The sequence below is a fragment of the Terrapene carolina genome, unplaced genomic scaffold (assembly GCF_002925995.2).
Source record: "Terrapene carolina triunguis isolate 2854851 unplaced genomic scaffold, T_m_triunguis-2.0 Scaffold148, whole genome shotgun sequence".
NCBI classification, from domain to species: domain Eukaryota; kingdom Metazoa; phylum Chordata; order Testudines; family Emydidae; genus Terrapene; species Terrapene triunguis.
Window position 1 is genome coordinate 2,240,696 of NW_020664499.1, and position 27,175 is coordinate 2,267,870.

The following is a 27,175-nucleotide window of genomic DNA, read 5'->3' on the forward strand; positions in this document are numbered from 1 at the left end:
TCAATGCTGTTTCAACACAGTCCTTGAGAGCAGGTATATATTTTTGAAGTTTAAACAAGGCCACGGTGTCATATTGTGCAATTGCAATGGGACCGGCATGTTCGTCTCTAATTTCATCACTCATCACTAATCTCACTCATGGATAAAGCTGTATCGATATGGCTATAAAGCTTCCACTAACCAGTCACTCGAGTGGAATGGCCCCATCCTGTCCAAGATCGAGGCCCTCACACTTCATCCTCCAGCCCGGTCTGGATTGGTGTTTACAGAGTCTCAGAAGGAATGTGTGCTCTTCTTACAATGAGAAAGAGCAGGTTTGCATAATCTTAACTGCAGGATCCCAGGAGCCAGAACTAATTCAAAGCTCTCCTAATTTGACTTGGGGATTCTACACTGTGACAGCAAGACTTAGGGAATGGCTCTTCTCTATAACCTTGTTTGAGTGATCATCTTTTGTTTCCATTACTCCAGTTTGCAAGATGACAGCTATCAAGACAGATTCCAGAATGCCTTTTAAAATGACACATGTCAAAAGTGAACTGTTAAGAGCATCTAAACAGAGGGGTTTGCATTAATATTTAGCTTGCCAAGAATCACATTTCAATAACAACTGATTTATTCTCTCACACATGTGCAACAACAAAAACATTGCCTGACATTGTTTTTCTGATTTTTCTTTAATTAAAAACATGCACTTTAAGACACACTTGCACAGTTTATAACAGAAACCCTCATCATTTGAGCTTTTAGCACTCTCGGATTGTAATGTCCTTGTGCTGGCAAAAAATAAAAAAACCTGCTCTTTCTGTGTGTTTATGAAGCCTCCGGAAATACCATAGCAAACATTCCTGCTCTACAGCAGTGAAACCATGTGACCTGAAGGCACAGCCAGGAACTTCTTTCCCTTGAGTTTCTTCATGGAATGGAAAAAGGAAATTTTTCCTTCGAAGCCAGAATCCATGGCCAGGACAGCATACACAAGGTTGTTTTTAAAGATTATTTGGCTGAATTCTCTAACCTATGGCTGGACATGTCATATTATTTTGTACTGAAAGGGTCAAGTCTTTAGACATATATTCAGATGTAGGACACAAACCCGAACGAACCTTTTAGGACACTGCTACAAAAATATTCCCAGGGTATTCTAAAGCAAGGTTTATCATTCTTGTTCTGCAATATTCTATTTCTTGGTATAAATAATTAAGAGGTCTTTCCCTCCAGTGAAGACTTGGTTAATTGCTCTCCTTTTTTTTTCGGTCTTCCCATTTTTCAGTTTGGTTTTTGTTAGTACTGTTAATGAATGGATTTGTCCATGCAAGTTCTGCTAAGTGTGACCAAAGATGACTTAAAGCATAAGCCTGAATAATAGCTTTCCATTTTTATCAGTATTTGTAAGTAATCATTCATGATGTAGGGGGTCGAGGGGGGTCATACAATGCTAGTTTTATACCAGTGAATATTTGTTTTCTTGGTTTAAAAGAAAAAAACACACAAAAAAGAAAGGCAGCCCTGCAGTAAAAAAGTACAGCAAATGGCAGGCACACACCACTAACTGGTTCTAGTGGCCATGTCAGAAATGTTTCTAATTATCGGAGGCAAAACTGGGATGGCATTTTCTGCTGGAAGCAAGATTTACACTATACCCTCCTCCCCACACACCCCCAGCATATAAATATTGGTCAAACAGTTTTTTCTCATTTGGTTCTTGAAATAAGCGGTGGGCAGGAGCAGGGGGCGTTTGGAGGTGAGGCTGGAAGAAACATTGATGAAGAAATGCTTCAGGTCAACCGTCTGCACCTCACCAAGATGTATCATTGAAATGCTGGGGAGCAATATTGGTAGTAATAGATAAGGGAAGTCTATTCGATCATTAATGCCAATCCCTCTCAAAGTGGGCTTTCAAATTATGATCCTTGGACCACTGGCTGGTGAGCTGCAGAAAGCTGGATGGTCACATGGTACTAACACCACCTCCTTATTTCCAGCTGCTAATTTGCATTAAAAACAACTGAAAATACATTAAACATTTCCCTAAAGTCACTTCCCCACCTATGCAGTGCCATGTAGACATTCTTGAGAGTTGAAGTGGAAATGGTCCACATGATAGCAAGTGAGAGGGCAGTTGATTCATAAGACAAAACGTGAACCACACTGGAAAAACACTTGAAACCCACTAAGGTACTCTGGAACTATGCCAAAGGCAGAGATGCAACAACCTATCATCTTATGTATTTTAAATACAATAAAAAATAGATTGAATCAAACAAAGAGTAGAACAAGTTTGAAGGAAATGTCTAAATATGACAAAAACAAATAAAAAAATACTTGTTGTGTACTTTTCATTCCTCACTACACCTGGATATAAATACTAAACACTACTTCATTGAAACTACTGTTGAATTTCTACTAAGGGACTGCTAGTTTGTTTATTATAAGTGCATGTTTACTGGGAGCATTCAGAACATACTATTTTACAGCTGGAAAGGCCAGTGCAAGCATCATTTGTTTGTTCTGTATATTAGAATCAACAGAATTAAACCAAGGTAGCCAATGAATGTTTATACCGAGGGCTTTGCTAGCAGTGTTTTGTCATTGCCATCAATTGAACTACTTCTCAAAAGAGCTGATGAACCTTGATAGCAACCAGATGAGTGGTTAAAGCATAAACCATGATGCACTGGCTAGAAAAGACAAGAGGCCCATATGTATTTTACCAGCTGAGAATAAAAATCTTCCTACCTGAGTTCCACAAGTGCCTTCTTCCTCTCAGGAGCTGATGACTATTTCCTCAGTGCCTTCACATAACACGATCCATTTTCCTACAATGAAATATAGATGCGTTACTCACACATCCTCATCGGTATAATGCAGCAGCATTTAAGCTGCAAGAGCAGATCTGCAAAAATTCATGGAACTTTAAAAGTTCTAAAAAGCAAGATGTGGGGGGAAAGGATTAAGATTTGGGACCGCAGGTTCTATAACAAGCAATTCCACTGATTCGTTGTGGGACTAGGGTGAACCACTTCATCAGTTTAAACCTCAAATTTTGCTCATCTGTAAAATGAAGATGAGAAGCTGATAGTGAATTCTACTAACGTGAGCATTCAGATTTATTAACCTGAAAAGTAAATATTTTTTCTTCAGTTAAATGCCATGCTGAACTCTCTTTCATTCTCTTTATGGAGAGTCTTTGCTGAATGTTATGAACTATCATTTAAAAAAAAAACAAAAAACAAAACAAAAAAAACCAACCCTGAACTTTGCTTAGGTGGAGGAGACAAAATACCACAAAACACCACCCTGTCTGAAGCAAAACAAAGCAAATTTACAGATTACTTTGGCACGGCCCCTTGACTTCTAGGAAATGCTGTTTAAATCATAAAAGAAATGCTGTAAGGGGGACAGGGGAATGTTTACTGGCAGCATGGGTTCTTTTACATGCTGTCTCAGCAATCAAGCAGGGTATCCTTATAGGCTTCTGTTAATAGGCACTAAAACTCAGAATACTGGGCAGAAAAAATGAAGAACATTCACACACGAATACAGTTTGTAATCCTTTTTATTCATTTTCAACTAACTTTTACACAATGATTTTTTGTTTGCAAGAACGTTCATGAAAAGCCAGTCTTCTAAAGCAGAAAACATCCCACGTGATTTCAGTGCCCAGTCCATCAGCAACCGCTAATGATCAATTATCAGGAGTTGAAGCCAGATATTAGGGAACAACTCAGACACCGCAAAATACTCACATTCAGGGTTAGATGACAAATGTAGAATAATGAAAAAATGTAAGTTATGATTACTTCCTATTTGGATTGCAGGAGCATTTAGTTTGTTAATGGATAATTCACAAAAAGTAAAAAAGCTAAAAATTAAATTGTTTCCTAAGAACAGCATCCTCAACTGAAATAAGTATATTGTCATGAAGACACAATCTGCCTAAGAAACGGATTCGGCTGTATTTCTTGTCCAGGTAAAAAATAACCATTTTAGGAAGCCTGCATTTTGACAGACACTATTGGTGAAAAATTGATCTTTAAGTCTCCTGACAATAATCTCTTCAAAACTCCATTATGTATTTGTTCTCTTCCACAGATTCCTTCCCTCTCCCCCCACAATTTTAACTTCTTTCTACTAGAGGTTAAACTTTTGTTCCACCCAGTAGAGGAGTCAGGAGTCCTGGGTTCTATTTCAGGTTCTGCCACTGACACTCTATGTGATTCTGGGTAAGTCACTTCACTTCTCTGGTTCTCAGTTTCCCCATCTGTAAAATGGGAATGATGATACTGATCTTCCCTTTTAAAGTGCTTTCAGATCTATGGCTGAAAAGAATTATGCAACAGCTGAGTATCATTATTATTAATGATCCCACATTATGGATTCTCCATCGCTTTTTTAAAAAGCTGGCCCAAACCCATCTCTTCCATGCTGCCCATATCCTATACCCCCGCTGACACTCGCTATCACCAACCCATTGGTTCAGTATCCCAAACTTCTCTCTGTCCTTCAGTCACTTTCCTGTAAGTATTGCACATGCAATGAGGCAGTTGTATAAGCAGTGCACCGTGAAGAGGAACTGTGTTATACGAACAGGGACAATCTCTCCTAACAAAGCTTCCAGTTTGCATATCAGCACTGTCAGTGCAATCATGGCTTGGGGAAGACAGGGCATGTCTGCTGCTCCTGCAGAGCCAGCAGAGGGAGCACAAGAACCAGTTTGTGGGACCCAAAGGAGTAATTTTTTTAAATAAAGTTTCTTGGCTATGAAATGCTCAATCATTAAAATCCAAGGCACTTGGTATTAGATTATTTCTAGTACCAAAGGCATGTGTGGTGCATTACAAGTTATAAAAGACTAAAATCTGTGCTCTGAGGCAATGGCGCTCTAAGATCAATAAGTGAAAGGACAACCAACACATTACATACAGACTAGGATTGTGTGGGGGTGATGGAAAGACAACAGTGTTGTCTGCCAACTCTTGCGATTTTATCACGAGTCTGACAATATTTGGTGTTTTTCTTTAAACCTCTGCTCCTGGAATCCTGTGATTACAAGAAAATCTCTGTTTCTGTTTTAAAAGAAAGGCAACTGTCCAATTTCTAGCCCCCATCGTTGTGCAGAAAAGTTCAGAAATGTGACCCGAGTGCACACCCCAAAGGCTCGAAAAACAAAAGACAAATAAAAAGAACCCAAAATATGGGGTGCGGTGGCGGCGCGTGGTTTTACAAGTATAATGACTTTTAAGCCAATCATAATTTTGGGCACCTGACTCATGGTTTTTGAACACTTGGGGTTGGTAATTAGCAATTTGGCAAGAGTAAAATATAGCTTGAGATTGCGTAGGACGCACACAGAGCAAACCATGCACGATGGCCAGTTTAACATATTTCTCATTTAAATGCATCTCCTCGGTGGCTTATTGTCAGGCCTTATGGAGCAGGGTTTTTTTAAGGCGGGATTAGAACAAAGCCTGTTCCAAGCACAAAAGGGCAGCAAGGAAAAGGTCTGAAGGCAAGAGTGGGAGCAGGATACACAGAGAGCTCTTAAACAGGAGGGGCTTGTGCAGGGAAAAAAAGAAAGAGGTGAGCAGAGAGAAATAAGCAGTGATTTAGCCGGAGAAGAGCTGAGCAAAAGCTTGGAAGGCTGAGGGAAGCCAGTGAAAGGGTACAAATAGGGAAGTGACACGATTCAGCGTTGGATCTTAAAATCTGCAACCACTGACAAGGCTCACAAGAAAAGAAGGCTTTCCCTTCCTTCTCACATACACTGGTCCGACATCACAGCTACCAGCCTTTTGACACAGGACGGTCAAGCCAAGCAACTCTGCTCTGTAGTCATCTGGAGAGGTCACTGCTGAGAAACACAAGATATTCCTCCTCAGCCGGAAGAGCAATCACATTACATCCCCTTGAGCTCCCACCTCTGTTGGCCCAAGGAAAAAGAAGAGAAGTTATGACCAGGAGTCAAACCCCCATCTCTTGAAAGACAGTATAAAAAACTAAAAGCAAAACCCAGGGAAAGTGAAAGCAGGAGAGACCAAACAAGTGAGCCCCAGGCAAACCAAAATGGCCTCAGCCCCCAAACCTGCAAAAACTTACACATGTGCCTTAAGCACATAACCTCAGTCTCACTGAGACCTAAATTACGGTGGGTGCAACTAAAAATTTCATTCTGGTTTTAGAGTTATTACCTATTCCACTAATAATCTCATTAAAATGGATGATACCATTCAAATCAGGAATATCCCCAATACCAGAATGAACAGTTTAGTGTGCTAGAAGCTTTGCCTCCTCCTTCATAAACACCATATCCAGTATTATAATTGTATCCGACATGGGAAGCATTCAACAGACACACTTCCTAAATAAGATTGTTAACTCACAACTGTACTATACTATTCAGGAAAACAAACAAACATGTACAAAATAGTGTCTTTAAACATCAAATATAACCTTCATTATGCAGCCTGTGTTATAAGTTAGTTAACTGAGCCCTCTATAGGCTTGCAAAGTTTTTACAATGTTATTGCTCCAAAATTTGGTGTAGCAATTTATATTCAGCATCATTTAAACTCTCTACACATTTCTTAGGCCCCTACAGAGCTCCCACCGAAAAAAGGGGAGGTGTCTGCTAGTTTTATAGTGAAGAAAAGCCTAAGAACTAGTGGTACAGATTTTAAGTGCCATACTGGTAAAGAAATAATGGATATAGATCAAAGAGTCCTGTCACAGCATAGATGTAATAAGACTATTTATTTGATTTAACTAACCTTGTTAACTCTTCTTTCAAAATGCACACGGGTGCTTCCCTGTATAGCAGCACATTATCAGTCTGTGCTCTCTCCAAAGCACAAGCACTGCTCCCTTTGTGTACTCCCTGTACAACACCTTAAAAAGAGGACAGGCTTAGATAACCCCACCTCATCAGCCAAAAGAACTGGCTGGCTGCACGGGGCCACAGTCTGTCTCTTTCCCTGTAGTTGTGGACAGACCCCTGCTGCATGCTTGTGAGCTTCAGGGAGAAGCCTGTTTTCCCTGAGCTCCCACTGAGGGCAGTGATGGCTCTATAGCCATTATTTCTTTACCAGTATGCCCCTCCTCCCAGCAGAGGGCTGGTGCCCTAAAGGCATAAATGAACCCTTCGTCAACAGCCATGTGCTACATAATTTCTCTTCCAACAGCAGCACAGGGTTCTGTAGGTGCAGATTACACAATGAGGCAGTGATTATGAAGCTGCCTTAGGTGTACACTTGGGTGGCTTATCCATACTATCAAATTTGCACTGTATTATGTTTACACTGTAACATGTTGCTTAAAAACAGCTTACTATGTACTTTTCTCCTAAATGACTATAACGGAATGACTAGTGGGTGCAGTACCAAGAGATTACAGCTGGTCAGGAAAGGATTTTTTCCCCTGTAAAAAACTGATGAATTTTTTAATTTTGTCAACGTTGTCAGGTTTAAAACTGGAAATTTTTGGTTTTCAATGGCTGGGTGGTGGGCAGTTTTGTTCCATTTTATAACAAAACCCTGTTTTTGTTTAAAAGTAAGTGGGCAGTTTTTTAAAGATTTTTTTTTCGTTTTGTCAAAAACAATTTCCATCACAAAATAATGAGGGTAAATTTTCAACCAGCTCTGTACAAGATGCTTCACGTATGTATAGAAGTTTATACATTAGACTGTATTATTTGAGAGAGAGTATCTAATCTGGACATAAACTGGACTGGACTGTGTATACGCTTAACTTTGCAACTTCCTGACTTCTAAGTGCCTAACAGTGCAACCTTAACATTCTGTTACTTTCTTATTAAAGCGTATAAATCCTCAGACTTCTCCATGTGTCTTATGTGGCCAGGTACTCCCAGAAATGGAAGTAGCCTCCCCCAGCCCATCAAAATACCCAGACTCCTTTGCTGCAATACAGCCACTCCTAGCCTGTTCTGCAAAGATCCCCGTATTAGAGGGGCAGGCTTTTCAAATCTGTTCCCTGACCCCCTGCTGTTTGAGGACCTGGAGGCCAGTGATCCAAGACCATGACCCATGCAACCTGGCTTTGCAGTTCAGTCAGATCAAAATGCTATGTACAAATTACCCCTCCACGAACCACCAACCTGAAAGGGCTACCACTAGGGTGACCAGACAGCAAAAGTGAAAAATCGGGATGGGGGTGGGGGTAATAGGAGCCTATATAAGAAAAAGACCCAAAAATCAGGACTGTCCCTATAAAATTGGGACATCTGGTCACCCTAGCTACCACCCAGTCAGGTGCAGTGCATGTGGAGCACCATTTGTGTGGAGAGCACTCTAATACTGACTTACGAGCATCAGTCAGTGGTCACTACTAGAGCGGGTTCAGTATTTTTCAATGGCATAGATCTGAGAAACAAAGAGAGACATCCCAGAATAGCTGAGAGCATGGTGGTTAGGGCACTCGTGGGAGGGACCCAGGTTCAAGTCCCTGCTGAGAACCAGGCAGAGCAAGAACTTGCATTTGTTTTCCCCCACATCCAAGGGTAGTGCCTTCATCACTGGGCTATTGGCTAGTTTCTCTCTCTCAAAAAAAATTCTTTTGTTTATGGAAGGGTCTCATATAGAACAGGGAAATTTTGGAAATTCTGTGAAAATTTTCACACGGTGGCAAAAATGTTTCCTATCCATCTCTAGTCATTATAAATCTTGGCTGGAGCTGAACCACTCAGATGAGCGAGCCCGCTCTGTATCCTGTTACCAGGAGCACCAGCCATCCAACCCCACCGCAAGCGTTCTTAGTCTATTTCATATTTCTAATTTAACTGAATCCTTCCCCCCCACACCCCCGTAGCTAAACGCACAAACTATCACCCACTCTAGCAGAGCAATAGAAGTGGTCTGTAGGCACAAAGGTTCTGCTTCTGTCATTATTAGAGCATCAGATTCATCTTTACGTATGGCCACTTGCCCACTGAACACATTTGCAGAGAAGCAGAAGTAACTGATTTTTTTGGTGCAGGTGTTGGATACCAAATAACCTGTAGGCAGAAAGGGGTCTCTTAAAACTACACTTAAAGCAAAGACTAATGATATAGATGAATCACTAGGTAGTTCAGCAGCTATTACTGCTAAAAGAAAAGGTCTGAGCAGGATAACAAGGATAGAAAGCAGTATGCATTAACAAGACTTATATACAAGACTAAATACAGGGAGGAGGTAGGGAGGAGAGAAAATGTCTCAGGTTCTCCTAAAGTAGATTATTGCCGCATCCAGCAGTGAGCCTCCCACCCAAATGTGTGCTATAAACTTAATTCTCAAATGACAGTATCGCTACTGGGTGCATAAACACTGAGACAAGATTAGACATGCTTGTTTTTAACCATTCATTTCTCTCTCCAATGAAACGCTAACAGCATAACTTTGCTATCAAAATTATTACCCTTCAGAATGTATGCTTTTAGCTTTATACATAGCAATTATGTCTTAGTGGGTTATTAATGTAAAGTGGCAAAAAAAAAATCCAAAATGTTTCAAGAAGGACAAATTTGCTTGGTGAGAGTCCAGAGAAAATCAATCATGCACAATTCGTAGGACGATTCTGTAATCTGGACAGAAACTGAGTTGACACTAAAGCCATTTTAATTGTGGTTTAAATGAAATTTAAAGATATAAAACACCAACATCTAATGAATTTAAGACTTTATTTGCTGGGTCTAGTAAATCTATCATAGTAGTTCTGGCCACACATGGATACATTTTTAAAGAGAATTGTTTGCCTCTGAGATCTCCACTCAAGGACTATAGAGCAAAACAGTGTGGACTCTCCAAAGATTTTAGTATATAAGTGAACTTAGCCAATGTGTTTTATTATAGCTGACTGAAAAAGAGAAGTATATTTCACTAAAACTATTGAAAAAAGAAACATGTTTTTTCAGAAATGACTGATATAAATGATTTTTCATTTTTTTTAAACAACTTGCTCATTAATGGAAAAATTTGCTTCATTTTGGTCAGAAAAAAAACCTCTCCCACTCTTTAGGGGAGATGGGGAAGAGGGGAGAACTGGATGGAAGGGGTGCAATAGTGAGAGAAAACAAGAAATTAAACCAAAAAGGAAACGAAGTGTTTTGGAAAACTGCCAATTTTTTCATCAAAAAATGAAACACTTTAGAAAAAAAATCAAAATATTTTCACAAAACATTGCTGTTTTGGTTCAATTGAATTTTTCAGCAATTTATGCATGTGGGGAAATACTTCAGCCAGCACGAAGGTTTTAGTTTTGCATCAGATAAGAACAGGATTCTTTATTTAGGTAAATTATTTAGGTGAAAGGTCCTGTTTTAGTTCAGTCTCTCTCAAATAATGATATGAGGAGGTTTCATCATTTTGAAGAAAGTTTAAACTCCTTCATTCTTGTAAAAAAAGAAAAGAATGGAGAATGTTCCAGGTGGTAAGCTAAAGGCCTGCATTAGCGAAAACAAGGCCTACCTGCCAGAAGAAAATCATAATTCTGATAACTCAATTTTGTCACCAACCAATATAGATTATTAAAAGTCTACATATCATACACTTACCTCACTGGTTAGCAGATATGTAAAAGCCTTGAGCTATCAAACTGTATCCTAAAGCTGGGTATTTAACACAAGAACACCCAAACATTGCTCACATGTACACCTGCACAGCCAAGACCTTTTCTTTCTCATTTTTCTGTGTGGCATCTGCAACTTTGGCTCACCACAGCAGAAAGTATTCTAAGTTACAATACTGTATCCATCTCCTTCTGTACCACTATACATAGCACAGAGCAGTAGAAGGTTTGATTTTGAGGCCCTTACTCATAGAAGTAGTCCCATCATTTCTAAGAACAAACGAGCAAAAGCTGCAACATCACAACCTAAAGGAGATACAAGCACATTATCTAGTTTGATTCTACAGTTCCAAGCCCTTTACACTGGATTAATGTCACATAAATCCAGCACTGAAGAAAACAACTAGTCACACAACCACGCCTCAAAGGAAAAACCTTCATATACAGGGGTTTGTTGGCGAGAAGCAGAAGGCTTGAGGGCTTTTTTTTCCCACTGCCTTCCAATTTGTTCAGTTACAACAGATGATCGTCAAGAGCTCTCCTCACTGATTTAATCAAATAAGCAGTTATGCAAGTACACCTAAATCAGTAGCCCTAGATCTTGATTTTCTGATCTTTGGAGATCTTTGGATTTGGAGAGCTTTAGATTAGGATCCAGGGCCTGCCCTCATGACAAACCTTGTCAGCAGGCCCACGCTGAAATTCTAAACCATCAACACAGAGAAGCAGTTAAAAGCAGAAAACATTGCAAAATTTGTGTCCAATATGCAGAACTGACTTGAAAGACAATCTGAAGTTTGCCTCAGGATCTTTGAGATTTTACTACAAGCTCTTCCTAAACTCTGCCACTGATGAGGATGGCAAAATTCAGTTAAACTGCTATGGCATTTAAGGGGAAAAGCTACCTCCTTGCACTCCACTACTCACACCCACCTAAACAGTTCATCTGTATCATTGTCTATTCCCTCCACAACAAAAAGGGTCTGATCCTGAAAAGTGACGAGAATTTGTCACTCTCATTAAAGTCCATGGAAGTTGCTAGTCCTTAGGACCCCTCAGATCAGTGGCTCTGGAGCAGAAGATACAGCTCAGCTAAGGTATATTTCCATAGAATGAATACTCCCTATCCAGGGGATTCCTCCCCACCCCCGCCCCCACTCCCTGAGCAAACAAACATATAAGGGGGGTTGGGAGGGATAAGTGAGAGAAAGGAAACAAGCAAAACAAGACCCCAGCATTAAATATTTACATAAGAATGAAATGTTTCATTAATTACATACAGAATCAATTTGCAGCTATTTTCCTTAAATTTCTCAGTCAAACCCACAGATTTGCAGCACTTTGAACTGCGCTGCACCAGTAATTGTGGATGAATATTTTAAATCAGTCTTGAATCACTGTATTGCATTCACCAAATGAACTAATAAGTTGCTCATGTGTGGACTACTAATGTCTTTTTTCTTTCCTAGACAGATGGAGTGCAGTCCTGAAATCAGTTGCATTTGCTATTAGGAATCTTCAGAAAAAGACTTAAAGAAATTCTTAATTTTTCTGTTTTATTAAAAAACACAACTCTCTAGCCTGTGTGTTAAAAAAGGAAATTATAACAGATTAAGAAAAGCTCAAACAATTTGCAAAGATGGGACACAAGTGTTAGAGTGATATAATTCATCAGAACATTGCAATCTTCAGAGAGAGGCAATTGTGAAATACGATTATAATCTAAGGGACAGACATTATTGCCAACTATGGCGTATATATTACAATATTTCTATTTATAGTCAGACAGTTAAAATGACATACACTGGCACACCAGTTTCCCAAATCTGACAGATATGTTCTAAGCAATCTAAGCAAAAGAACAGGATAGTTAATTGTGACTATTTTTGAGGTGGTTTCAGAGACAATAATCTAAATCCCCAAATTTAAAGCAACTGTAAAATTCCCCATAGATTAACCTCCCATTCTTAACTAGAATTAGGATATCCACCCATGCTCCACGGTCATTAAATGTAAGTATGAACAATACAAGAAAACTTAAGGAATGCTTTGCTCCCCTCTTTGCAAACACAGTCTTAACTGTGATGCAAAATAATACAGTCAAAAAAACAGCTTATGACCCTCTGCATAATTAATGCCACTTCTATTGACTTGATACATTATGCAGGATATTAAGCTCCAAAAAGGAACTTCCTTTAAAATAAGGGACAGGTGAATACCCTCACATCACACCTATAGAAGGGTGATATTTGCTTTGTTTCACTAGGTGTCTATAATGCTCTCAAAACAAACACACAGGGGGCCAGATCCTGCCCAGTGATGGGGAAGTTTTGAGCCAGCCCCTCATTCAAAGATGCCGCCTAAACCCATCGGACCTGAACCCTTGAAAAGACACACACACACACACCCCTGTGAAAAGGTGTGGGGGGTTTTGAGTGATACAGAGCCATTCAATAGCAGCTCCCATATTACAAACCATCCCCCATCACTACTACCTCCCTAGCAACCAGAGTAGGAGATGAGGCCAAGTGTCCTGTACCTGGATAATCTGTAGGTGCTGTAAGAAGCCACTGTAGATTAGGGGAGCCTTTGGGCTGCTCTAATTTATACCAGGGGTTGGACCATATTACTCGCCCTCCTCCAAAGCTGTGCGCTCTAATTTATACCAGGGGTTGGACCATATTACTCGCCCTCCTCCAAAGCTGTGCTGACTGCTCCTTGATTGCATCTGAGGATCTGGACCAGGATCTCAGTTTCTCTCTCTCTCCAAATGGAAAATTATTAAAAACTTAAACTAAATACACACACCGTGTTGCGTGAAGCCTACATGTGTTTTGCAAATCCAGAGGGGCAGCCTGAATACCTCCAGTGCTCCCAGCCCTAAAGTTCACTAGAAACTTTTGAATTCACAGTTATATCTTTATTTTCACATTGGGTTAGCAAACCTCATTTTCAAGAGAGGGTTATAAACCCTAAATTTAGAGTTTAAACCAAGTCAACAGTATCTTTTTAACAAGATGAAGATAGGTGCAGTCTCTCTATTTATTGGACATCACTAAATCTGTGTGCTTTGTGGCTTACAGATCATTGGGTTTTCATGACCAATCTAAATCAACCTAATATTTATTTCACTAAGTAAGTGATCATAAGGCTCAGGTGTTACTTAGTAACCAAGAACTCAAGGATAGAGATACCAATCTTCCATCTGTCTTTTGTTTTTTCTATAAAACATAAACTGACAACCCATCTTAGCCACTGTAACGAGTACATTATTCTTGAGCACCGAGGAAATCAAACCTAAAGTGAGAGTGTAAAAGTTGAGACAAGTCCTGTTAACATGGCCAAGCTTTAAAGAAGGTACCTCGTTGTTTAAAAGTTACTGCATATCCTTTCACTGCTGAATTAAACTAAGACTGCTGTCTCACTTGCATTAAATTATTAGCTAATTAGCCCTGACTAAGGACAACAGAGTGTTTGTGCTGGCAAGCTGTGAAAAGAACACTTCAGCAAAGAAGATCAATGGCATTTTTGTCTGGCTCACAATAAGAAAACTGCTGGCCCGGGTTATGAGTTTAAGCCATCTTTCATTTGGCAGACAAGACAGCCCTAGTGACAGATCAATACAGTAACTTTATGATAGACTGCTGCTCCTTCAGATGGCAGAATCATAAACAGGCATCATTTTTAAAGCCATGAGCAGTGTATTACTTGGACAAAAACTACCTGACCTTTTGTAATACTTACACATTTTTTTTCCTTTTTATGTAGCAAAGAGATAAAACTAGTATGATTTGTATCCAACGCAGCACAGTGATGTCCCTCCAAGATCAGATGTCCTTTGGGGGGTAGCAGTGGTGTGAGGAAGTCAATTTTTTTGGTTGTGTGCGTGTGTCTTGTCCCTGAGTTATTTGATCTGATCTGGGGTCACTGATGGATCTGTTTATTCATCTATTTTTAAAATATTACCAAGGTTCCCCAGAGTGCTAGAGGGGCACTCTTTCATTGTTGGTTAGTCAAAATTTGACTAAAGAAATTTTCACATGGTCATTTTATTCTTCACCGCTCCATAAATACGAAGCATTCATATGTCAGTTATTGCTCCACATCAATATTGGGGTTTTACTAAGCATGTTGCTGTTTTTTCAAAAAGATGACTGAAAGCAAAAGAAGGAATTCATAATTCTATTGCATAAATGATTAGCTCTAAAACCAGACAGATAGAACATAAAAGATAAGACTTTAATAAACTTTTTAGGCCAGATTTTCAGCTGGTACAAAGTGCTGTCACTCCACTGAGGTCAATGGCGCTACACCCATTTACACAAATTGATCATCTGGCTTTTTGTTGATAGTAAGTTTTTTTACCATAAGTATGGCGTCAACACAGAATATGGTAAATAAACCCTACGTACAGATGAATTTCCTTTGCCTCCATTCCCGGGACTGTCTTCTTTTAATAACAGCAGCATCTGCCCAAGAGGGAAACATTCGAAAAAAGCACACAGGCACTGTACTTTTTGGTCTCTGCATTAGCCTCAATAAAAGGGTGGGGGGAAGGGAAGTTATTAATGAGCACGATGCAATAATTGAGCTGGCTGCTTCTTCACATATGGCACTGTGGTGCAAATGGAGCCAATTCTATACTGCATCCTGGGCACCTGAAAATGAATTATGAATTTGATCACTTATTTTGCCTCAAACCTGAGAGATAAGTCACTGTTTTTCTAAAAATAACTCTGGTGGCTAAGTCACCCAAAACTCTACTTAGCCCAAAAACTAAAACATCAAGGTCTTCTGTAAAACATTATAGGGATCAGGTTTCACTAAGGCAGGAACACCCCATATTTAATGTACTTCAAAAACAAATCCAATTTCATTACGCTAAAGGGAGGGGGAGAAAGGTTTGAACAAAGTTTCACGTTTATAATCTCACTTCTTTGCAGTCTAAATTTTCCATGGTGCTGTCAGAGTGCACAAGGGTTCTTTATACCCTGCTGCAATTAGACATTCTGGCTGCCAAGCCTGCCAACCACCGACATTTGGTTTCAACCCAGAGACTCTGCCAGTCTACCGCAAAATTACTGACACATGACATTGAACTGGCACAAACACACAAAACTGTGGCCCAGAATGCCGGTTCACAGGACACTAAATACACTTGGACAAGATGCCTTCATGTCTCCATATAAACAAGACATTTTGAACTAGCAAGTTTTGTTTGTTTGTTTGATATACATCTTCTAGGTCTCTCAGAATCTAGGTTTTTGTATGTAACTGGTATACACATTTGAAAAAAATATAGAATATAGCATTTAGAAATAAAGACTGATACAATGTATCAGTAATACGGTTTGGCTTTTAAAAGAATAAAAATTTTCATTGATACCAAAAAGCCTCAGATACTTAAGTCATATTGAGGCAAGAAGTGATACTGCACTAAGAGCTCCAAAAACATGAACCATTGCATCAGCCCTTCCCCATCCTTCCCAACTGACTGAAGCCTCAAGCTTAGATCTAAGAGTCACTATCCACGATAGCCAAGCTACGAATGGGGTCTGAAGGAAGGCCCAGTCATGCAGCTCATACTGCTCCAAATCTCCAGGGGACCGGACTACGTCAGAGGAAGCCTACTGTACTCGCCTGGAATACCGTCAAGATCAGTAAATGGCAATACTGCAAAGGCATAAAGAAACCACATGATCAAACCAAAATATGAGGATACATTGCTACTTCCTCCTACCACTCCCCTCATCATATACCCTCTGCAGGAACACCTCAGTGTTTTATCTGTTAGGACAATGATCCATAAGCATTCAAGATCCTTTTCTTCTGAGTCATCAGTGACTTGGGAAAAGGTAATGCTATTTTTGACAAAGTGCCATTCCCTCTCCCCTTTTCCCACTTGATCCTTCCTAAATAGATTATAACCATTGACTTTAATATTCCACTCATGTGAATCATCCCACCAGGTTTCAGTAATACCAACTAGACTGAAACTATGCTTATAAATGAGCAATTCCAATTCCTCTTGTTTGTTACCTACGCTCCTAGCATATAGGCAATTCAAGAATTTCTTCTCTTCATATGTTTTGGTTCCTTGATTCATTTAGTTCTCAACATCTTGATGTTGTACTGAGTGTTCATACCTTCCCTCTTTTTACCCTCCCCTTTGGTTCTTAGTTTAACCCATTCCTGACTACTGTAGCCAGCCTACTCCCAAAGAGATTGGTCACCCTTGTATTGAGGTGGATGCCATCCAAACTATTCAATCCTTTCCCAACAGAAGATGGGCCAGGGTTCTGCAAAACCAAAACCCTCCACCCTATGCCATTTACCTAACCAGCAGTTCACATCCACAATCTACCACCCTCTGTCTTCCTTTGCTTGTGGGACAGGAAGTATGTCAGAGAAGATTGCTTCGACATTCTTTTTCTTCAGTATGCTTCTGAATTCCATGAAGCCATCTACTGTCTACGAGATATCCTGCAACACAGTGTCATTAGTGCCGATATGAACCATCACCAATGGATCCTTGCCCATCGATTTCAGAAGCCTATACAGTCTTGGAGTGACATCTCTTGTCTTGGCTCCAAGAAGGCAGCACACTTTCCTGTAATCTGCCTATTCCTTGCAAAATGTTCTTTCAGTTCTTCTGAATACTGAATCTCCAACAAGGATTGTCTGTCTTCCTCGGACAGCTGGATAACTCTTTGCACACAAGCTTGATTTTCTTACAGATTGGCCTAACCTGTCATCCACACGTGTGCCCTGTCTATCTCTTTGTTACCTTAGACCTACTTGATCTTGAAAGGAATCTTCCAAAGTTTCCATGTTGATGCCCTGGTATAGATTTGAAACTTCTGTCTGTGTGGAATTCCTCCTGTTCCTCTTCTCTTTGGTAGCCTCCCACCCTCATCTGTCTCCAGCTGTGTAGAATGCCGCCATGACCTGCTGCCTCTGGTGGCGGCCATCTGCTCTTATCACTTATTTCCCCCAAAATCTTATTGAAATCGGTGCAAAGACTCCCACTGAATTCAGACCAGGCTTTTAAGTGTTCATGATATTTAAGATCTGAAACTAAACAGCAATCTCCTTCATATCAAGGAGGAGAAATAATTAGTACATTTTCTCCATTTCTTCTTTTAAAATATTGTTTCAGCATTAACTATTTAACAAAATACGTTTTGGGGAAGCTTCTCTCCTTCTTTTCAGAGCTACAAAATACTCAAAAAAAAAAAAAGAAGAGATTTTTAATACGTAAAAACAAGTACAAATTAAGTACACAAAACAAATAGTAGGCTAAACAGTTTAATCCTCACAAGGCAGATAAAGACCATAAATCATGGCTTTCATACGGATGAGATGTGGGTCTATTCTTTATCAGTGGAGATAAATGCTCCCCTCCTCAATCTGTAATATGTTATTCTTACATAACTACGGGGTACATTTCCAGGTCAATCTGTGGGAGATTTAGATACACAATGTTAATCCCAGGGCTGAAAACTGAAGCAACACGAGCACATTTTCTAAGTGGTGCACAATGTTTTAGCCACAAGCAGTAACTCCCATTAAATAGGACACCATCAAGATAAAAATCATTTATTACTAACCTCCTCAGGGCCTGATCCTGCTAACATTTAAATACATATCAAACAAATGCAAATAGCATTGCCTACTAGTATATATTAGCAGGATCAGGTAGTAAATAAGGATTTTATATATTTTAAACCTTACATTCAAGTGAACATTTATTAAAATTCTAATGACGTGTTCATCATCTGTGCTGCATTTCACCTAGACTGCACAATGACACTAATCGGATCAGTTTCTCACCAATTTCATCACTTGGTTCTCATGTAATTACGATGTTGTTCATGTCTGGTAGGAACATTTACACTAAAGTATACCTTAAATTTTCAGAAGTAACTAGTGACTTTCAGTGCCCAAACTGAAACACACTGAAGAAGCCTGGCTTTCAGAAAGTACAGGGCGCAGCCTGCTTTTGAAAATCAGGCTCCTTCGTGGAGTCACAAGCTGGGCACCTAAGAACTGAGACACTCAAAACTGGTCATTTTCAGAAGTGCAGACCTATACTTCTGACATTAAAATAAATAATATTCTTTTATCACACAAAACCTAAATATTGGGCATTTATTTGCACAGGGATTCTGTTAATTTAAATGCCACGATGAAAGCCAGATACAGCACGTGAATCAACAGGGTCCTAAACTACTTAATAACGTCCCTTTAAAATGAATGGGAGTCATGCAACTAAATACACTGCACAAGTCTGAAATTATGTTCTTATGTCCAATTTCCCCCAAGGCAAAGCACTAAAATAATCACCATTGTTGTTACATTTGCTGACAATGACCCTCACAAGGTGATAACATTTTGATCTCACTTGATTAAATTCTTGTTAATAGATCCTAATAGAAATACAAGTAAATCCTCTTTCTTATCACTCATTCTCATTAACTTCAGCAGTCACTGTAACTTAACCTCTCAAGGGCCTTCAAGCATACCTTGAGTGCCATTGAAGGGGAACGCGTACTGCCTTACATGCTTCATAACATTCTGAATGAATTTAAGCGAAGTGCCCCCCAGTATCCAGATAAAGTGGGGTACAGTGTTCCAGGAGGAGATAATCCTATTAATTATTGTTTGAGCACTGACAGTGTGCTCAGCACTGTACAAGAGAGAAAAAAATCCAGCCAGGCCTTCTACCAAAGAGCTTGCAATATAAATAAGACAGACTCAAGAACAGACAAGATGCACTGGGAAGCCCATAAAAGAGAATAAATAGGATTATTATTATTATTATTGATTTACTTCTTGTTGGCATCATGAAAGAACTAAGTCTTTAGGAGGGATTTGAGCAAAGCGAGGCCATAGTGGCTTGACTTATTTGGAAGTGCATTCCATGCATAGAGGTTGATGTGGACAAAAAGAACGAAGACTGTTGTGGGAAAAGTGGATGAATGGAGCACCAAGACTTGCACTGCCAAAAAGAAAGCCTTCCGGCAAGTACAAGTGCAATGCAGTCACAGTATCCAAGAAAGGTATTGGAGAATGAAAGAAAAGTGCAAACCACATTGAATGGCTGCTGTTTACGCTTAAGCCACCCCTTAGAAAATAAGACATCCTGACATCAGAAATCAGACTGGCCCATAAATGAGACAACTGTGCTGAAATCTGGTTTAACTGCAAAGGTCAGGGAAGCTCATCAGACAGCTGTTCTGCTATGTAAGTGTAACAAGACACCCGCAGCTCTCTGCTCCTCTGGCGTAATTGCACAATTTTGTCCTTTGTAATAAAACATATTACCTATACAGTGTTATAGAGACATAACTAATCCTCACAGATCCCACTGAGAGGCAGTGGATACATATTATCCTCCCCATTTTACAGATGGGTAATATATATAATAAAAAAAAGAACACATTCGTGACTGGCATAATGTGATGCAATTCAATAGACTTGTAGTCACAGCAGCACTAAACTTGGCATGAAGAGGTTGAATGATTTGTCCAGATCCACAGAGATGTTTAGAATGTATTCCCGGCTCCCAGATCTGTGCTCAAGCCATTATACCGGTGGTGGGCAGCTCCCACTGGCCAGAAACGGTGAACCGCGGCCACTGGGAGCTGCAGGGAGCCGTGCCAGCGGATGGTCCATGTCAGCAAAATGTCTCGCGGCCTGCAATCAGATTACCCTGATGGGCCGCAGGTTGCCCACCGCTGCATTAGACCATGTTGCCCTCCTGGAAAATACCTTTAATAAAAACAAGTCATAATGAATTGTATAAAAAGTTGTTTAAGCTAAAATAAAGCTAGAACTTCGCTCATTATTCTCACAATGGAAAGAAATCTAATTCTTCCCCAGCTCCACTTATTAAAGGTCTATCCTGCAAACAACTATTTATTATTTGGTTTTGGCAGCACTCACAAAATGCTATGGTAGACGATCTCCAAGTCACAGCCTCTGACAAAGACCAACAGTAGGGGAAAAGAAGGAAACATACAAGTGACATGCAAAGGGGGTACCAGGCTACATTAGCTAATTGGTAGTGTTCTTGCTACACTGTATTTCTTCACTTTTCTTTTCCTTGGTTAATGTTGAACTATACTGATTATCCCCAAATGCCCAGGACTGTGCTATGATCACCTGGTTAGTTTCTTATTGACAATGCACTGGGTCTGGATGGAGCAGAGGGTAGCTGCCTGGCAGACTAGCTTAGGAGGGGCATTCCACGATTGGAGCAGTATAGAAGCAGATGGAGAGGTTCTTATTAAAGCAGGGAATCATAAAAAGTGCTTTGAGGCTGGCAGTGGGAAAGGGACAAAGATGGTGAAGCCAGGACTCGTCCTCAGTCATGAGCACTGTGCCTGAGAGTATGTGTGCACAGGATTGATTTGTAAGTTCTTCTCACCATGGCATGTGTCTTACTGTGTGCCTGTGAAGTGCTCCAAGTTTAAAGCGTTGGACAAGTGATTTTTAATGATCAATAATGCTTCCTTTTCAAACCTGAACAGTCAGCATGTAAGCAGACTGTCATTTGAAAAAACAAGTTTATAATTTTTGTATTTCATGGGTTTAAAAAAAACAAACAAACCCCTAGCTATTTCAGTACTGGCAACCTCAAATGTTCATGATAATGAATCAAACCTCATCCCAAATTCATATTATTACAAAATAATACATTTGGGCTTCTTTTTATTTGCCTTAGTTTTTGAGCCTTTAGGATGTATTGGGGTCATATTTTCCATCTTTTCTCTGCAACCAGACTGGTTAGAAACTTCAGGTTTTTTTAAATGACAGCTGATAGTCTCTTATAGTCACATGACTCCAGGACCTGGGGCTTTAAGTAAAACAAAGCATCACAAGACTCATGATAAAATCACTAGTGATGGCAACACAGCAGTCCAGCTCTATTTCCCAGTCTCTCCTCAACCAACACTGATGGCAAGTGGGGGTTGGTTATTTACTGTAAAACCTTACACTGATATAGTTTTATTGCACTTTTTTTGTGATCAACAGACAACATCTGCAAAGCAGTTTTGAATCACAGCATGAAGTTCTAGATGGAGTCGTATAAAGAGATTCCAGTATAATGGCTATCCCCTGCTTTTCACTAAGGCAAGTCTTAGAGTACATCTACACTGCAAGTGAAGGTGCAACCCTAATGCACATAAGCATAGCAGTGCTAGCTTTAATCTAGCTAGCATCGGTAACAGTAGCAATGAAGACATAGCAGCATGGGTTAGCAACCAGAATATAAACCCACCGGGGGTCCTGAGTATATTCTCTGGTTACTAGCCCATACTGCTACATCTTCACTGCCTGTGCTAGCTAGATTAAAGCTAGCATGGGTATACCTACCAGAGCTGCAATTACACCTTCACTTGCAGTGTAGACATACCCTTAGTCATGTTTACTTTCAGCCCAGTGGCATTTCCTTTATCACCATCAAAGGTTTCCTCTCAAATCATTTTAAATTTTGGTGGAAAGAGGAGGGAAAGGGAGTTTTGCCCCCAAAATTTAAGTGTTTCCTATTAACCACCAGTCCTCTGGGGAAAAGTGGTGGCTAGAGCTAGGATTGAGGTTCAGGATTTCGCTGTTCTGGTCCCAGCACTGTCACTGGCTTCCTGAGTAAGTGGGTCATCAGCACCTATATCTCTCAGCTTACTCATACATAACACTGACAATGCCACCTAGCCTACAGGGAAATCATGATATTTGCATGTAGCTTGCAAGAAGCTTTGAGATTCTCTGTTGAAAGACACAATAAGGGGTTCTTATAATATAATCTAGTGTCACGTTTCTGCCTATTCTTTGCTTGAGGATTCCAGCTAGACTGACATCTTTTTTGATTGTTAACCAGTTTATTGTATCTAAATGTGAAAAATAGATTTTCCTTCTCCCTTCGTAGAGAACACAGGATACAATACACTTGATGCAACTGAATTTAGCAAAGATATGAAGGTAAATTATGTGACACCATACACACCAAAACCAGCATTAAAGCAAAAATAACTGTTTTGGGTAATCAATCCAGCCTGTTCACTAAACTAGCTGGCTAACAGCCAGAAGTTAGCAGTCTGAAGGGGATTTATACAATCACTTCCCCCATCCACCCAAAAAAACAACAAAAAACCACACACCACTTTTCCAGAAAGCATTCACAATTCACCAATTCCTTCTCAATCAAAAGGAACAAGTAGAAATGCTACAGCAACCTTCTGTTCATTTTAGAATGTAGACACAGTTCTTGTGATCAATCTCATTTCATGTTTACCCCCCTTTTAGGTTTCTGAGTTACAATTTACCCACGAGTTTTTATGGATTATGTAAACAGTTATTAATAACATATGGTTTCAACTAGTACAGGAAAATCCGGGATGAAACAGTTTGCCAAATGACCTTTTTTCTCCCATTACATTCAAGATTAAGTCTTCTGATGAGAATATCTGCTTTTTTAAGTGACATTATTCACTAACAAAGAAGAGACCTATTCACATCTTTTTTTTAAAAAAAAAAAGAAGCCAGGTTCATACAAAATACGATGGATTAGATAGCTGCTTTAGAGAACATCTAAACAAATTAATACCAACATACATGAAAAATGAATGCACAGATTTTAAGGCCAGAAAGGCCTACTGTGATCATCTAATCCAGCCTCCTATGTAACACAATCCATAGAATTTCACCCAGTACAGTAACTCCTCACTTAACGTTGTAGTTATGTTCCTGAAAAATGCGACTTTAAGTGAAATGATGTTAAGCGAATCCAATTTCCCCATAAGAATGAATGTAAATGGGGAGGGGGGGTTAGGTTCCTGGGAAATTTTTTTTTGCAATACAGTACAGTACTATAGTTGGGAGGTGCCCCCACCTTACCCCACACAGGCACATCCCACTGGCTCTGGAGACAATGAGGCAGGCAAGGAGGCTGAAGGTGCTGTAGGCTAGGAGAAGCACGTTGCGCAGCAGCAGCTTCCCCTACTCTGCAAGCACCAGGGGCGGGGGACTCAACCCTTGGCCTACCCACACCACCCCTTTCCCCAAGCCCCCACCCTTAACCCGCCTCTTCTTCTCCTCCTCTTCCCCCTTTACTCCGCACGCTGCGTCCTCACTCCTCCCCCCTCCCTCCCCTGCCTCCTGCCCACGGCAATCAGCTGATAGGAGGGCTGCCAGCTGTGGACAAAGCAGGCAGCCAAACGTTATAGCGAAGCATTGCACAACTTTAAACGGATCATGTTCTGTAATTGAGCAGGGACGTAAGATTGAAACAACGTTAAGCGAGAGGACGTTAAGTGGGGAGTTACTGTATTTGTGAATCAAGCCCATGACTTCTTGCTGAACAAGAGCATGGTAGCGTCACTTTATATTAAGTTTCCATTTATAACTGGGTTATGAAGCATTAATAAATGGTTAATAGATGTAATAAGTATGTTACAGACACACATAGTATGTTTTATAGATGGTTATAAGCCAAGCCGGTCGGAAAATTGGGTTCTACCCCCCACCAGTGGAATATTTCAGTGAAAATTAATTTTTTCATTTTTGTCAAAATTTTCAGTGGAAAAATTTAACTTTTCATCAAAAAATAAAACCATGAAAACCAAGTGTATTTTGGGTTTTGACAGATTTGAGCCAAAAACTGCCAGACGCCAAAATAAAAAAATGGTTTAAACCAAAACCTAATTTTCTGTTGAAAAAATGTTTTGATGGGAAAATGTTGACCATCTCTAGTTATAAGCCATGGTTACAAGAAACCAACTGACATGTTGGTCTGTATAACTTTAACCATTTATTAAAATATCTACTAACCATTTCTTAGTTTTTATTAACTATTTATTTACTATTTTATTAACTATTTATAAATGGCATCTGAATATAAATGTGACAATATAAATTGTAGAAATGCCATGTTATATCCAAAGGATCCCATGTGCTACATATTGATCCCAAGCCTCCTAGCTATTGTCCAAGGGGGCTCTACCTACTGGTGAAAGGGAATCAATGCCCCACGTTGCCAGCCCCAGAGGTGATTTAGACCACATTAACAAAACCTGACATTGCAGCAGGGCTCCCAGGTTATGGAGATACACAACCCCAGGGACAGATTGAAATGTTAGGGTGTGGAGATTATGGCCCACTCTCCTCAACTGAGGTATAATACAGCCTGCTTTGCACTAACAGAGCTCTTGAGACAACTGGAAGTTCTTGTGCATTCAGGGTGTCTTCCCTTTTTATCATACCTTGGGGGGGGGGGGGGGGAGAGATTCCTTCCTTTTGTGTTACAACACACAGCCCAGTTCTGCACACATTCTCCCTTCTATTCTCCTTCCCAACAACTCTTCACATTTGGGGCAGATGGGAGGGAGGAGGTATCTTATGGAATCTTGGGCCTTGGTGCTAGCAGACAAGCACTGAAACGGCTTTTTTTGTCCTGTGGGCAAAGTGTAGGAGAATGGTGTAACCTGAGCACAGGAACGCCTGGCTCAGACTCAGCTGTCTAAGGACACAAAAGACAAGTCACATAACCTTCCTGCCTCGGTTTCCCCAATTACAAAACTGGGACAAAACTCACTTACTTCTGAAAATGTTCAAAGTGCTTTGCACACATTAATTAAGATGAAAATACACTTTACTTCTAGGCTCTGAGCTACTGCCCTCTACTTCACAGAACTCACAGCAGCTGGGAGCTTCCTATTCAACTGGATATAAAAGAGACGCCGCTCTCTTGACAGCTCTGTGTGACCCACATCTCCCCCGTGAGCCAGCTGATGTAGTATCTAAATGTCAAAGAGTTTATCAGTACATAATTGAAATGCTGTGGGGGGTGGCAGGAAGTGTATTAGTGAAATTATGAGGCAAAATTTATGATATATAAAAAGTGCAGCTTATTCAGACTAAATTTATTATAGACCATTTGAGATGAAACATCAAGTATGCATGAAATCTTAACGCTAGCATAATCCAAAAGGGAGACGAAGAGAACAGAAGTCACTGCACGCTTTTAAAGAAGAATCTAATTCTGCAGCTTACCAGGTAAAACCATAACTAGTTTCAAGTTTATGTTATATTTGTCCTATCCAGGTATCTATAGCATATAAACAAAGATTAAAAATGAAGCTCTGGAAATTAATGGGTGGGAGGGAGGGGAATATAGGAACAAGCTGGTAAAGAGTGGATATCAATGGTTTCAAATGTATTTTCTATTATAGTCTGTGGGGTAAAAGCATAATGATTCACAAGAGATCAGGACTGGGACTGTGTCTTATGTGTTTGTACAGTGTCAAGAAAAAACAGATGGCTGATCTCTGTTGGGATTTCCAGGCACTTCTGTAATAAAAAATAATAATGTCGGTTTCCACATCAGAGGTGTGTACTTCAAGTTGTTTTCAAGTGAAGCTTTTCTGGTTCATTCCACGAGTAGTGCTGAGAAGCTCTGGAGGCTGCTGTCTTAGGCCCTCCTCTACTTGCGGTTATGATTTGCCACACTGCAAGGTCTCTGAAGGCAGGTGTGTAAAGGAAGGAGAATAAGGGACAGAGAATAAGGAGAGCAATCTGATTAGTCTTCAGTCATGCAAATGGCTTCAGTAGGTGGTGAAAGAGGAGCACAAGAAACACAGCTGTGACCACCAGTGGGCCAGAAACTGAGCTGCCTTCTCAGACCTAGAGAAGGGTCCGTTTAGGATGTGACTTCAGGGTCTAGGAATGTCACGCTCGCCAGTATCATAAACAGGGCCAACTCTAGGCACCAGCAAAGCAAGCAGGTGCTTGGGGCGGCACATTTGCAGGGGCAGCAAGGATCCAGCATGGGAGCTGAGAACCAACAGGGGGCCCTGGGAGCTGTAGTTCCTTGGTTAGCTCCCTGCCTATAGAGCCAGCCCTGGAGCAGGGAAAGAACTACATTTCCCAGCATTCCCTTGGCAGTGATCAACAGGAAAGGGAGGGGGAGGGAGTGAGGTAGCTGAGACCTCATGCTGCAGCTTGCTGTGAATGGAGAGCTCACTGCTAGAACGGAGTGACACTGTAAACGGGGAACAAGTATGCCCAAGGAGTAGAAGGCTTTGGCCCAGATATCCCCTTCAGAAGACATCCCCAGACTGGATTAGGCATACTGGTGTGACCTCACCTTGCAAAGAAAGAATTGGGTGGACTAAATGGACAGTGCACCTCTTTATCTGAAGCCTAGCAAGGGAGGTACATGGATCCCACTAGAATTTAAAATGAAAAATAAGGGAGGGGAGGCTCTACTAGAGGACCTGGGCAGCTTTAGATACAGTACCAGGCACGTAGGAGGATTTCCACTTCTGAGCCATGGAAGCAGAGATTGGCTTTTCCTTCCCAGATTTATCTAATATTCAGAAAGGGAATCTAGCACCTGTCTTCCAGATTTGAACACCCTCAAAATTCAGGAGTGCTCAAGCTCAATTTGGGCAGCTGTTACTTCATTTCTCCCAAATCAAATATACTGATCCACTGTAACTTGCTGTAGAAAAAGTAGGATTAAACTGAGCAAGAAATGCTTCCCAGTGGTTATTAGGACTGGAATTGCTATTTTCAACAGCCATTGCTTTTTTTATTATTATTATTTTTAAGT

General features: G+C 40.3%; 1 protein-coding gene across 11 annotated transcripts in view; it reads right to left on the reverse strand.

Moving 5' to 3' along the window:
- LOC112112062 (zinc finger MIZ domain-containing protein 1) overlaps positions 1-27,175 on the reverse strand; it is a 504,548-nt gene that overhangs the window by 341,171 nt on the left and 136,202 nt on the right. For all 11 annotated transcript variants that reach the window (XM_024207775.2, XM_024207776.2, XM_024207786.2 and 8 more), the window contains one exon: positions 2,740-2,819. The gene's annotated coding sequence lies outside the window, so the exon portion shown is untranslated. The remainder of the gene's footprint in view (positions 1-2,739; positions 2,820-27,175) is intronic.